General features: G+C 42.2%; 1 protein-coding gene across 1 annotated transcript in view; it reads right to left on the minus strand.

Moving 5' to 3' along the window:
* Nucleotides 1-11,283: 11,283 nt before the first annotated feature.
* spon1b (spondin 1b) overlaps nucleotides 11,284-12,919 on the minus strand; it is a gene marked incomplete at its 5' end in the record, with an annotated part of 84,962 nt that continues 83,326 nt past the window's right edge. The window contains one exon of the mRNA XM_079223051.1: nucleotides 11,284-11,388. The remainder of the gene's footprint in view (nucleotides 11,389-12,919) is intronic.

Genomic DNA, 12,919 nt, shown 5'->3' on the forward strand with positions numbered 1-12,919 from the left:
TAATTAACTACCCCACTGTACAGGTTTGAAGAGGCGGCCAGATGGAAGGAAAACTGGAACTCCAAACAGAACCCAACTGTATGTGTAGTATATGACTGGTCGGGGAAGTGGGAACAAGTGAGCAGGGGTCGACAGGTGAAACTAGTTGGGGGCGGGGCAGACCATCAAAACATAATAAAGGCAGGAAGTGAAGAGAGAAGGGGCAGCAAAATAAAACCGGAAAAGCACTGACCATGGACGATATGAAAGAAACAAAAGGGAAAACATGGAGCACCGAGCTGAACGAGACAACATGCAGAGAAGTGACCTCAGAACCTATCAGCGTACGTATCAGTGCACGTGTGGGAATATGCACCGTCTTTAGCATGACCCAAACTGGAAGATGTGTTTTTTACTATTACTTTTTACTACTAGTTGGCGTGACTTATCTTCACGGCAATGGGTCGTGTTCAAAGACCATAAAAGGCTTTTGTCTTGCCTGCTAGAGACGTGCAGAAGAGGCACTTTGCTGTTTGACCTGTAATAAGCTCACACTGTCATCTGTTATTCCCCACCTTGCCAAATCGGTGAAGCAAAACGAGAAGAATACATTCCATTAAAAAAAAGAAGAAGCCATTCAACAAGATTTCCCTTGTTGTCTGGGAGGTTGAAGGTATGACAATGCAGGGAGGACATCCGGAACAAGACTCTCTGGGCGGGAGATGGCTGAGCCCAATAGTGAGACAATAAAGCAGCGGCGGCAAGCGATATCTTCAGTGACGTTTGGGGTAATATTCCGTCTGAGGCTCCCTGTGTTACAAATACAGTGAGATGACACTTCAATTTTCAGAGCGTTCAAAGGTACCGGGGGGAGATGAAAAGCGCTTCCACGGCGATACCGCTGTAGATAAAACCGACTGGAGAATGCGGAGACAGTATTTCTTGCTGATGGTGTGGTGATAATCAGTCGGTTAGATTCACAGACCCGCAGATCGCTGAGGAATCTGGGCCCCGTCCAAAAAGGAAAGCATTAGTGGAGACAAAGTGCATTTCTTGGCTGTAATCAGACTCATCAACAGGCGCAAATCATGATCCAGCAGCGAGGCGCCCTCAGGTGGCACATGGTGCCAAATTTGTCCACCTAATTTATCCCATCTTGAGCTCTCGGGGCAATTCGCAGAAAGCTGTCGCCAAGCACTTTGGGGTGTGTTGTGTGTCGCTCTGGATATTTTGTGCTGCTCTTGCGATGGCTGCTGTGGGGCGCTCAGAGCCAGATGAGCTTCCTGAAAACTGAGGAACAGTTGTGCAGCTGTGCCACAGGCTACACTGTGTTTTGTTCATTGAATTGTCAAAGAACTGATCAAAAATGTCATATTTCTTCTGATGCAATAGGCCACTTCACTTCTAAATTAAAAGGTACTTAAAGGGCGGGTCCTGTTTTTGTTTGTTTACTTTTTTAAATTATTTTGTAGCTTTCCAGTGATGTCTCCTCGTGTATATAAATCCAAACATTTAAACTTTGATGGGTTAACATGTGTTAAATGCGTACTATCACGTGACCTGATGTAGGTTTCTGATCATGACTTTGGTAAATACATCAATAAATACATCCAGCATGTACAGCATGTACTGATGTGGACGCCCCGGTATTTTGTATTTAATAGTTACGCAATAATACAAACTAACCAATCTGAGATTTGGTAGAATGTTAAATAAATAAATAACGATGAGTGACATAACGTAAACCGTTCCCAGCCGGAAAGGGCTGCAGTTTGACGGCAAGGTACAGTGGGTACACTATTCTAAATATAGCGTACACTTTTACTTCAGGGTGGTACTTTTTTTGGTCAAAAGTTGCTTTACCTCGCAGTCAAACAGCCCTTTCTGACGGGGAACTGCATCCGTTCAACCGCTCTCTTCAAAGCCATCAGACTCCGTTGACAAAAACAGCTGTTTGACCTGGTCACTGGTCGCAGTGATTTGATGATTGTGAAAAAGATGTGAATCTTATGATGCAATAAAATAGCATAATATTCCAGCAAAAGGGGCAAAGTGATGACATGGTAGAAGCAAAGAGGTGTCCAGAAATGTTGTGTTTTTAATGTGTTTAAATACCTTTTATGCTAGCTAGCTAGCGCTGGGGCTCTATGGCAGTGATCCTTGGTTGACTAATATATATGACTATTGACTATATAAAGATTTAAGATGCCATACAGCGTCAGATTTGAATAATATATATGAAACATTAGGACACAGTTTGCAACATGCATTGCACATTCAGGAGATAAACAATCTGCACACTCACACACTGTATTATGTCACCAACTTTAAACCGTTTAGAATTAATATTTCTCATTCAGACGTCTCTTTCTTGATTTCTGAGCGATGATGCAAAGATGTGTTAACAGCTGTGTGTGTGTGTGTGTGTGTGTGTGTGTGTGTGTGTGTGTGTGTTTTTGTGTGTGAGAGAGAGGAGCTTCCTAACTCAACTGGGGGACTCACTAGGGTGCTGAGAGTGGTTCAGTGGTCTGCAGTGGTTCTGGGTCTTCCTGGAATGACCGACTGGTTGGTGACGTCCTCAAGAAAAACATGAATAAGATATTTTAATACCCCAAAATGACTATATTTACAACACAAACTACAAATGAATCTCTCGTAATGTATCAGTGTATTGGAGATGGATTGAGAGAGGGGGCTGCAGAGGAGAATTTGGATGCCCTCATCATAAACGCTGTCGGTTAGAGTTAGGCGTGCTGTTAATTCTGCTTATGCAGACATGTAGGTGTTGAGCTACAGCTCAATTTGAATGCACTCCCACACACTGTTGCTTCGTGCCGTTTATTCATCCCCATTTTTTAACAGATCACTGAGGACACCACATTCAACCAGCAAGAGGCTCGTTTAATTCATTCAGTCAAACATTTACTGGAAGGTGGAGGCCAACCTGATGGAGCAGACTCAACACCATCAGCCTTTCATTTGTCGCGTTTTTTGTGTGCCCTCTAATCAAATCCATCGCCAAATCAAATAGTTTACAGGATATTCAACCTTTGTTCCTTTATCATGCAATTAATGCATCACTAGTTTCTTTACAGGGCTTGCACAAAGGAAATTAAGTAGTCCATGAATAGTGGAGGTTGGTTTACTCGTCTTTTTGATCTTTCACAGTATCATTTGGTTTGTACGCCCTCTGTGATTCAGAGAATAGTGCAATGAACATAAACGCCTTTGTGTGTGTTCCTAGCTAGCACGCCATCTGCGGGCAGGCGTGGAATCTCCCCCTGCAAAGCGAGTGTAGGCCACAGCTGCCAGTCAGAACCCAGTAAATGGAGACACCATTCCCTCTTCGCGATTGTGTTTGACCCCCCGAATAGGAACAAGAGAGAGAGAGAGAGAGAGAGAGCTGGTGGAGGAGAGGAGGTTGGATGGTACCGAGACCGTCCCACCATTAAGAAGCACTTAGTTGAAATGGTAGAAAACAAATTCCCTTAGTCTGCAAACCGCATCACCGCCAATGGGATTCCAATAACAAACATCACACAAACGTGCGCATACACACATACTGTAATTGCTCCGGCATGCTAATGGCACCACTGTGGAGGTCTGTTCTCTTACGAGTTGGGAGTTACTGACTTGTTTGTGATCTCGAGGGTGGAACAAAAATGCATAAACATCAGAAGAAACCTGTACACATTGCTACCGAACATAACGTGAACTCATGGAATGAAGACAATGTAAGCGATGTAATCGTTTATTGATTAATAGTCATTTTCTCAAGGATGTCTTTTCTTTTTTAGCACCTACAGTAAAAGGCACAGAGTGTGTATATTTTTAGAACGTGCTGCGGAACGCGTCGAGAATAGATTGACTTATGCAGATGAGATCATGAATTTTTCACATCTGCCGGCAAATCGGAGCGGCTTTGAGCTCCCCGGTCGCTCTCAGCTGTCCACCAGAGCTGGCGGAGTAAACTAGATTGAGCTGAACCCCACGGGGACTGCTGGGACAGAACCCCTGAATAAAACAGGGGCTTTTTGAGAAATTCTCAGCGGGGAACGCTGCATTTTCACATGATGTATGTGCTGCATGTGCATGCACAGACTGGCTGCCTGAACATACTCCTCTCTGGGGATTGTGGAGTTACAGGTTATTTAATCTGCATCCAATAACCTTGTTAGCACAGTAATAGCTTGAAAGCTGCGCCTGATGCGCCATGGCTTTCACAGCTGAATCTTTTCCCGAACCTAACTATGTAGTTTTGTTGCCTGGACCAAAGTTGCTTTCTCTGAATACAGAAGTTTATTTTGAAAAGACCTTATGCATGTACAGAAATGGTCAGATCTTAATTTAGTAGCGTTACGTTAGCATCATAGCATTTTCAGGGCTCTCAAGTGTCACGCATTGAGCGTGACTGTCACGCATTTCGGTCTTAAGTCACGCCCTCCCGCCACACATCGTATTCCTCACGCTGAAAAAAAACTCTAGGCTATTTAATGTGCCGCAGCGCACAAACATGACCTGGTCGCGCTGCCCTCACCATGGAGGAATCAAGCACGTCTCCCCCGAATCCCCTGGAGCTGTGTCGCGAGGTGCCACTCATCAGCCAATCAAAAAAAAGAAATGGGCTACACGAATTGCCAATAAGAAAAACGTATCTGTTGTATCTGGGTGAAATGTAATCCAGCAACCAATGAAAATAAAGCTAATAATAATATGGGGGGGAGGGGGGCTGGTCTGTGGCCATACGGCATGGGCGGAGGCACGGCCGGGGGGGGGGGGGGGGGGTTGTCACTCTTACCTGTCTTGAAAACTTGACAGCCCTGCATTTCTATTGCAGTGCTTTTCAAATGCATCATGCCCACATGTTCTTAGTTATGTTCAGACTATAATGATGCACTTTAATTACACAGCACTTTTCAAACACGTAAACAAAATGGTCCACAGACATGAAAACAGAACCTCCGATCCTTTTGATTGAAGGATGACACTGAGCCATAGCCCCCCTGCAGTCGTCTGTAAAAACATATGCAACAAGCCCTTTTTCACAAGAGTCACTGAAGCAGCTAAATGGAATTCAGGCTTTAGTTTGTTCTATTTGCACCTGTGCTTCTCCTATAAGATGTCTTCTGTGAAAAGGTCTATGGGGTAATATTCAGTGTCCTTCTAAACTGACGCACCGGTGCAGAACTATGTTCCACCGCCTGACAGAGAGAGATCGATGACACACCCGTCCAGATCCAAGAAAGCCCTCCATGCCCTCTGAACGCCCACACAGGTGTTTTCACTAATGCTGCCTGATTAGAGGTCTCCTCAGGACTTATCACCTGTGAGCTCGATCACCGGAACATCACAGGCAGCTGCCAGTTTGCCTCTAAACTTCAGTGATTGTTTTTACAGCGCCTCATTTTCTCTCACTCTCTTTCACCTTACGCTCCATTCACAGCAAAGCTGTGGTTTGACTGCATGCATTTTTTGTTTATGTGCGCCGTTACGACACAGCTCGCCTCAATTCTCGATGTCCAGAAGCCTCACGACAACCATCAGGCTTTTCTCACACAAACAGGGACACAGTGTGAGTTGTTGAAAATCCCAGCTGCCCAGCTATTTATCACAGGTGGTCTTGATTGCTTCTACTGGATTGGACAGCTGGACTGGGTGTTGCTCCAATCAGAATCTCAGGACTGGAAGTGGAAAATTCATGAAAGTGAAATGTCATAAGGGGATCAATTTATTAGGGGCGTCCGAAATATCGATTCAATAAATAATCTTGATTATTTTCTTTTTTACTTTTTTTGTTCTAAAAAAAAAACCAGACAAGGCTTTTCTAGCCTTCCAACTACTTCTTTAACACTACATGTCATCATTCACCCATTCATACACTGATGGCAGGGGCTAGCATGCAAGTTGCCACCTGCCGATCAGGACTCTTACTAACGTTCATACACCTCAGGTACAGCCTGCGGGAAAGATTTGGGGCTAAGTATCTTGGAAAATCATGATGTATATATATATGTCTATATATATATAGATATATATATATAGACATATATATATATATATATATATATATATATATATATATATATATATATATATTACAGATTATATCTATATATATATATATATATATATATAATTGTATTTATTTTTTGTTTGGGTCTTAAAGTAACAATTGCCCAAATTTGAATTTTGCCCACGTCACCTCCATTGTAAAATATGTGAAACACGGGGACCAGAAAACAAACGTGCGCCTCACAAAGCTTTCCAAATAAACATAAATCCTCCATCCATTATCAGCCGCTTATCCGGGGTCGGGTCGTGGTGGCAGCAGGTTCAGCAGGCCGACCCAGGCTTCCTTCTCACCCACAACACTTTCCAGCTCATTCTGGGAGATCCCGAGGCGTTCCAAGGCCAGCCGGGAGATATAATCCCTCCAGCGTGTCCTCGGTCTTTCCCGGGGTCTCCTACCAGTTGGACGTGCCTGGAAGACCTCTAATGGGAGGCGTCCAGGAGGCATCCTGACTAGATGCCCGAACCACCTCAGCTGACTCCTTTCGACACGAAGGAGCAGCGACTCGACTCCAAGCTCCCCCCTGATGTCTGAGCTCCTTACCCTATCTCAGTGTTTTTCAACCTTTTTTGAGCCGCGGCACATTTTCTACAATAAAAAAATCCCGCGGCACACCAACAACCCAAAAAGTTACAGAATGTCACAGTATTCAGTGTTTCCCCTAGGTTTACAGCTTTAGGGGGGGGGGAGCGACTGACGGACATACTACATCGTGGCACCTCACAGTACTACTTCACAGTACTAGTGACTCCATCTGTGCTTTTATAAATAATAGAACATTGAAATCACTTTCAATTAAACCAGATTGCTCCATCAGACAAAAACAAATGCGTTATCACTTGGTTAGAAAAATGAAAATAAAGTATGTCCGTGCAAAAAATAACTAATATTTAGTTACAACTAAATAGCTTATTGTGGAAAACAACAAGCTATTTTTTTGCAAAACAGAATGAGTGCAGATGTGTGAGCATAACGTTGTATCATTAATAGTGGCTGCAGTGAGCTGCTTTCCTCTACAACTCTTTTTAAAACGAGGTAGATTTGATACAGCCGTTCTCAATTCATGCTCCATGTTGAGCGACGCAACAGCAGAAAAGACAACCTCACGGAGATCTCATAAAGATCGGCTTTTGGCGAAAGGACAAGAATCGGCGAGTCGTACATGCGCATGTGACCTATTAACGGCGTACGGTAAAATCAGCATTTCCTCTTGCGCCCCACCTGTAATATGCCCCAGTTTGATAAATACTGACTTAAAGGAAACATAGTGTTCATTTATTTTAATGATGACCACAAAGTGAGCAGGCTTTGTCACTTGAGTGTGTTTTTCGGGCTTTTGGAAGAATATTTCCAGAGCCTCAGAAACGTCAGAAACGTCATTGATGGAGCGCCAGGCTGCAGCCTGTTGGATGTTTGTCTTGACCTACAAATACCTTAACTGTTGGGCTTTAAACATGAGAGCTCATAGCTTAAAATAGTGATAGCTTAAAGCAGCAAATCCCATTGTGAAAAGCACGCGACATATTTTTCGCCGCTCTCTCTGTCCACTGTGTGCTCTCCTGTGTGCATCGCATCGGGGCGGAAAGAGTTGTAGACGCGACCCAGAAATTACAAGCTGTCGTGTACGATCAATAACATACGGCCGTTTAGTTTGTTTAATAGCAGAACAAGGTGCAGACCTGTTCTATAGGAAACTACTAGGCCAGCCACTATATTACAGGCTCTGACGCTCAACAATGGAAAATTATTTGCGGCAGCTAAATAATATTTTTTTGGACCAATTAAGTGAAATTGGAAATTTTCTCACGGCACACCTGACGATCTGTCACGGCACACTGGTGTGCCGCGGCACAGTGGTTGACAATCACTGCCCTATCTCTAAGGCTGAGCCTGGCCACCCTACGGAGGAAGCTCATTTCGGCCGCTTGTATCCGAGACCTCGTTCTTTCGGTCATGACCCAGAGTTCGTGACCATAGGTGAGGGTTGGAACGTAGACCGACCAGTAAATGGAGAGCTTTGCCTTCTGGCTCAGCTCCCTCTTCACCAAGACGGACTGGTACAGCGCCTGTTTTACTGCTGCAGCCGCACCGATCCCATAAATCCTTTCATACACATGTCAACAGACTGGCGGGCAGCTAGCTGGGGTTAGCTGTCAGCATTTACATCCCCAGGACTCGAAGACACATGTTTGAAATGATTCATGTGAAATTTAAGTTTGTTTAGGACGCTCGGAGGCTCACTGCAGGTCCTGATGTAGGTGAGTGCAGAGTTAGCATGACCCCGTAGTCAGAAAACTACATATTGTATATCTTTCTCTTTAAGAAGCTGTTGAAAGGGTGGGTTGTGTTGACAGTCAACTGGATGCAATGTTCGGAGGTATGCGCACATGCATGTGCAGGAATACAGATGATGCTTAAGTTGTGCGCTTACTGCTATCTTGCCCTCTCCCTTCTCTGGATACTGATCCCAGGCATCATTTTTCTTTGATATTGCTCTTTGTATTCCCCGGAAAAGTCTTTGTAACTCAGTTTAGTATGCAGAGGCATCATTGCGTTAGCCCCAGGACCGCAGGAATGTGAGGGAATTATGGTAATCGAGGCCAGAGAGACAGACTCAGGGAACATATAATACACTGGAGGATTCCAGGAGTTTAGTGAAACTCCCCTCGGACACTACATGTTATATAATACTTCAAATTGCTTATCAGCTGTATACAAATAGAGCAAATGAATACAGTAGTGTATTTTTGCTAGGAAGAGGATGAGGTTCATGTTCTTGGTAAACCCTGAGTCCTGTAACATCAAGGCAAAAATGTGGATTTTGATGGTCCCCAGTGGATGAACCATCTCTGTTAGTTGGCAACTTTGGATAGACAACATTGTAAAAATGAAAGGCCCGATTTCTATGAAATTGTCTAAGGAAAATAAGTAGTTCTGTTTTGGAAATGTACTTGGATGGCAGCCTCGATGTCAATATCAAGCCTGCGTGGTAACTGTATAATGAATATTCTCCATTCAAATGTCTAATGCAGTTTTCCAACCGAGATACATTTCGGTCTAATCAAGGAAAGGTAAGTTTCATCTGGTCGTACATGCGTCAGCGTTGTGGTTATCTAGAAGTCATAAATTACCTTTTTATTCAGTTTTAAGCAAAACACCAACCGATTTTACCAGATGGAACTCAAATTCACTCAGAGCATTCTGCTAAAAGCAAACTCAATGAAATGGCTTACAGTACCTGAGGCTCCAAAAACATTTTGTAGTGAAAAGTTAGTTTCTCACAGATTTACCATCACAGTCAGGCACATAATGGGGCCAAAAGAGAGCAGATCACTTGTTAAGATTCAGAGTAGTTTCTCATTGATTTCTGAGCTACTTGGATGGATTATTGCAGTCAAATAATATTATGTTAATTGTTTCTCACATTCATAGCTGCAAATCGTTATTGACCAATTATCAATGACTCACTCACAACTAATGAGCCATAAATGTGCATTTGTAAATGTTTATTTTGATTCAGATGTTCAGACATTCAGCATTGAAGGTCTGTAATAAGAGCTAATTTATCCTGAAGGAAGGTAACCCTAGCAGCCCAAACACATCATTATTAATATTCATGTGTAAATGTGTCTCACAATGAATTGTTACCCAAAATAGCAGGAAGTCGTTGAAAAGGTAAACAAATCATCCCACCCGGGACCTCAGAAGCCAGTGTGCTAAACCACCCCACATCCTTTTATTTCTCAGGTTCCACGTGAGGCCTTTCTCAGTCACTTGGTGGTCTACATGCTAAATTGCAGTTCCTTCTTTGCCACACCAGCAATAAAACAATTCACACTGCCAGCGCTTAGCCTCTCTCATTAGACATTCTAGACATCTATTACATTTTTATACACACTGACCTAAACCTTTTGTGAAACGTTTTGCATTTGCTTAATTTAAAATCTTGTTTAAAAACAAAAAAAGAGTGCTGCCGGATCAAGTGCCATAAATCGGTGGTGTTGGAGATGTTAAATTGTTAAGTGTCTGAACCTCTCGGGGCTTCAGGTGGTTTGAGAGGAAACTGAGCGAATCCTCTGTCCTCGGTTTGTTGCTCTCGCTGAAACACGATGCCCACGACCCAACTGCAGCAAACACATCATTCAATATTGATCATTAGCAGATAAAAAGCTAGTGTACTTCATCTGGCATCTATTATTCACGAGCATCCTTTACCCGTGATATGCGGTTTGACGTCGTAGCGCTTAACGTCTCGTTGTTTTGCACAATTCACTTAAACAGGCGGCCCAAGCGTTTCCATGCAGAGGGGCAACAAGTTCATCACAAACAACTAGAAATATAAGTCAAGTTCAGGGGAAGAGCACTGGAATGTCACACTCGAGTAAAAGTACCGTTACTTTAAGTACATTTGAAGCAAAATTACTTGCATAAAATTGTACTTTGCTAAAAGTAAAAGGTAGGTCAGTTAAAATGTCATAACCTCTCCATGTTTCCAATGCAATAGCCAATAAGTACTCCATGAGTAGTGAGTACTATACACAGGAGTGTGCACTGGGGCCGTAATTGCCATTAACATTTAAAATGAATTAAAATTGATGGATTATTGACTCTCACATAACGGTTATTATGCATAATTAATCATCTTGTAAAGCGGTTTTATCCATCCTAATGTTAAATGTGTTTTTTTTATGTTAATGTCTGGAAACTGTTAAACTGATAAAAGTTAGAAAAATAAAGAAACAATGTGAGTAAAATGAAAAAAAGAGGAAATTATCAGCTTAATTATCAAACTACTAAAACACAATGTTTGAGTTTGAAACGCTTTATGACTTCCTCACGGGTTATTGGATTCTGTATTCCTCTACTTCCATCTAGTGGAATGCACTTGTAAGTACAGAGCTTAGAAAGCCATACGGTCATAATATTATTTTTACAACAACAACAACAACAACAACAACAACAACACATAATCAATAAATGTCACTGGAAAATGGTCTCAGACAATATCTTTGAATCCTTTTAAGATTCATGATCCCTTTAACTCTGTGCTTTTTGGACATTGGCTTTACTTCTCAATTGGTGCCACAGACCTGTAAAAAAAGAAATGTAATAATTTACCTTATTTACATCTAGTAGAAGTGTCTGCTTCTTCTGAAACGTCATGACGTGTTGGGGTTTTTAGATAAACCTCAAACAGAACACTAGGATGGATCAAAAAGAGTCAAATGACGTCGTGATTTTCACATTAACATCTTTTTTTAAATGTTTTTTTATTGTAAAGGTGGTTTCTTAGAAAATAGTCAGTGTGATACAGGTTGCAAGGAAATCAAGAAAGAGGCCTGAAAACAGAAAAGAGGCAAGAAAGTCAAGAGAACATCGACAGAAAATAGAACTTTGGTGATGACATTCTTATTTAAACGGAAAAAACGGTGATAATCATAAACACATTTTTTTTTTTTTTACAGATCACTCTCATCATGGCGACACGATGGAAAGGGCAATATACAAAAAAAGAAGCAGAATGTGTTGTAACCAAGGCCGCAGTCTGCTGCGTGTTGAGCCGCTTGTCTCTTCTGCAGCACACACACACACACACACACACACACACACACACACACACACACACACACACACACACACACACAGTTTGAGTTGTTCAGGCAGACACGGTCATTTGAGCAATGTGTTTTAAAGACAACATCGACGGCAGAGAAAGCATAATGTGCAAACCAAACGGAGTCATACCGCATGCTAACGGAAGGTCTTCCCACGAGAGTCGCGGGTTCAATGCTACATCAGCTGAAACGACGAGATCAACAGCAGGACAGTATATAAAGACTAATTTTAACAGTATAAAACATCTCTATTTAAACGTATCTGCCTAGGAGGGAAAGTGGTGTTTTATTAGTACTTACATAGTAGTGTCATTTATAAGTGTTGGTTAGATAGAAGATAAAGTACATCCATAAGTCTTAAGAGACTTCCTGTGTGAGCGTCTATGTCTTGCAAAAAAAAGAAATTAGTGTTTTTTGCAACTTAAGGAAGGGCGTTTAAGTTGGCAACTTAAACGTATCCATACTAAGGTTGAAAGGGATTTTTCATACTAATGCTCTGTAGTAACTTATCTAAGAAGAAAACTATCTTTTGGAGGCCTTCCAATACCATTTTTTCCTTCCTGACTCATGACGAGTTTTTGAATATGATGCTCAGCGATGGATTAAACCAATGTATCACTGAGTAAACTGACAGCCCAACTGACAGCCTGAGTGACATATGTTATGGATCTTTCACATTATGTTTAATTCATGACAATAACAGAGTAGAAAAAAACAGAAAAACTCTACAATCAACTCAAATAGTGTGAAGTTATTGTGTTAACTTCGATGAGCAGATTAATTCCTGTGAATATTGCATCAGAGTTGTTATTCTAACAATTATACATATGTAATAGCTCTGGTTGTTTTAACTGCGTACGTTTCTATTACATGCTCTGTGGATTAACTTGAGGACTTGTATCCTCCATCTGTAATACATGGGCGACCCCTAGAGGGGGTCTGGACCCACAGGTTGGGAACCGGTGGATTAAATTGACAGCAGATTTTGGCATCCTTACCCTCAATGGCAAAACTGATAGTTGTTTCTTGTTTTTTTTTGCAGGACACAGACTTTACTCTCTAATACTTCCATTGTGGTCTAAAGTAAATGCCAGCCCTGGTAACTAAATGCCTACAATGGCTTCACTAAACAGCACATTATCTTCTCCTCCTTTTCTCCCCCTCCGCCTCTTCTTATCTAAACTCATACTTCGTCTCAAAAAGTGTCAAACCAGCCCCTCAACTCCCCTCCCTGTACACAAAAAGCTTCCCCATC

The sequence above is a fragment of the Taurulus bubalis genome (genome assembly GCF_910589615.1).
Source record: "Taurulus bubalis genome assembly, chromosome: 9".
Taxonomy (NCBI): Eukaryota; Metazoa; Chordata; class Actinopteri; order Perciformes; family Cottidae; genus Taurulus; species Taurulus bubalis.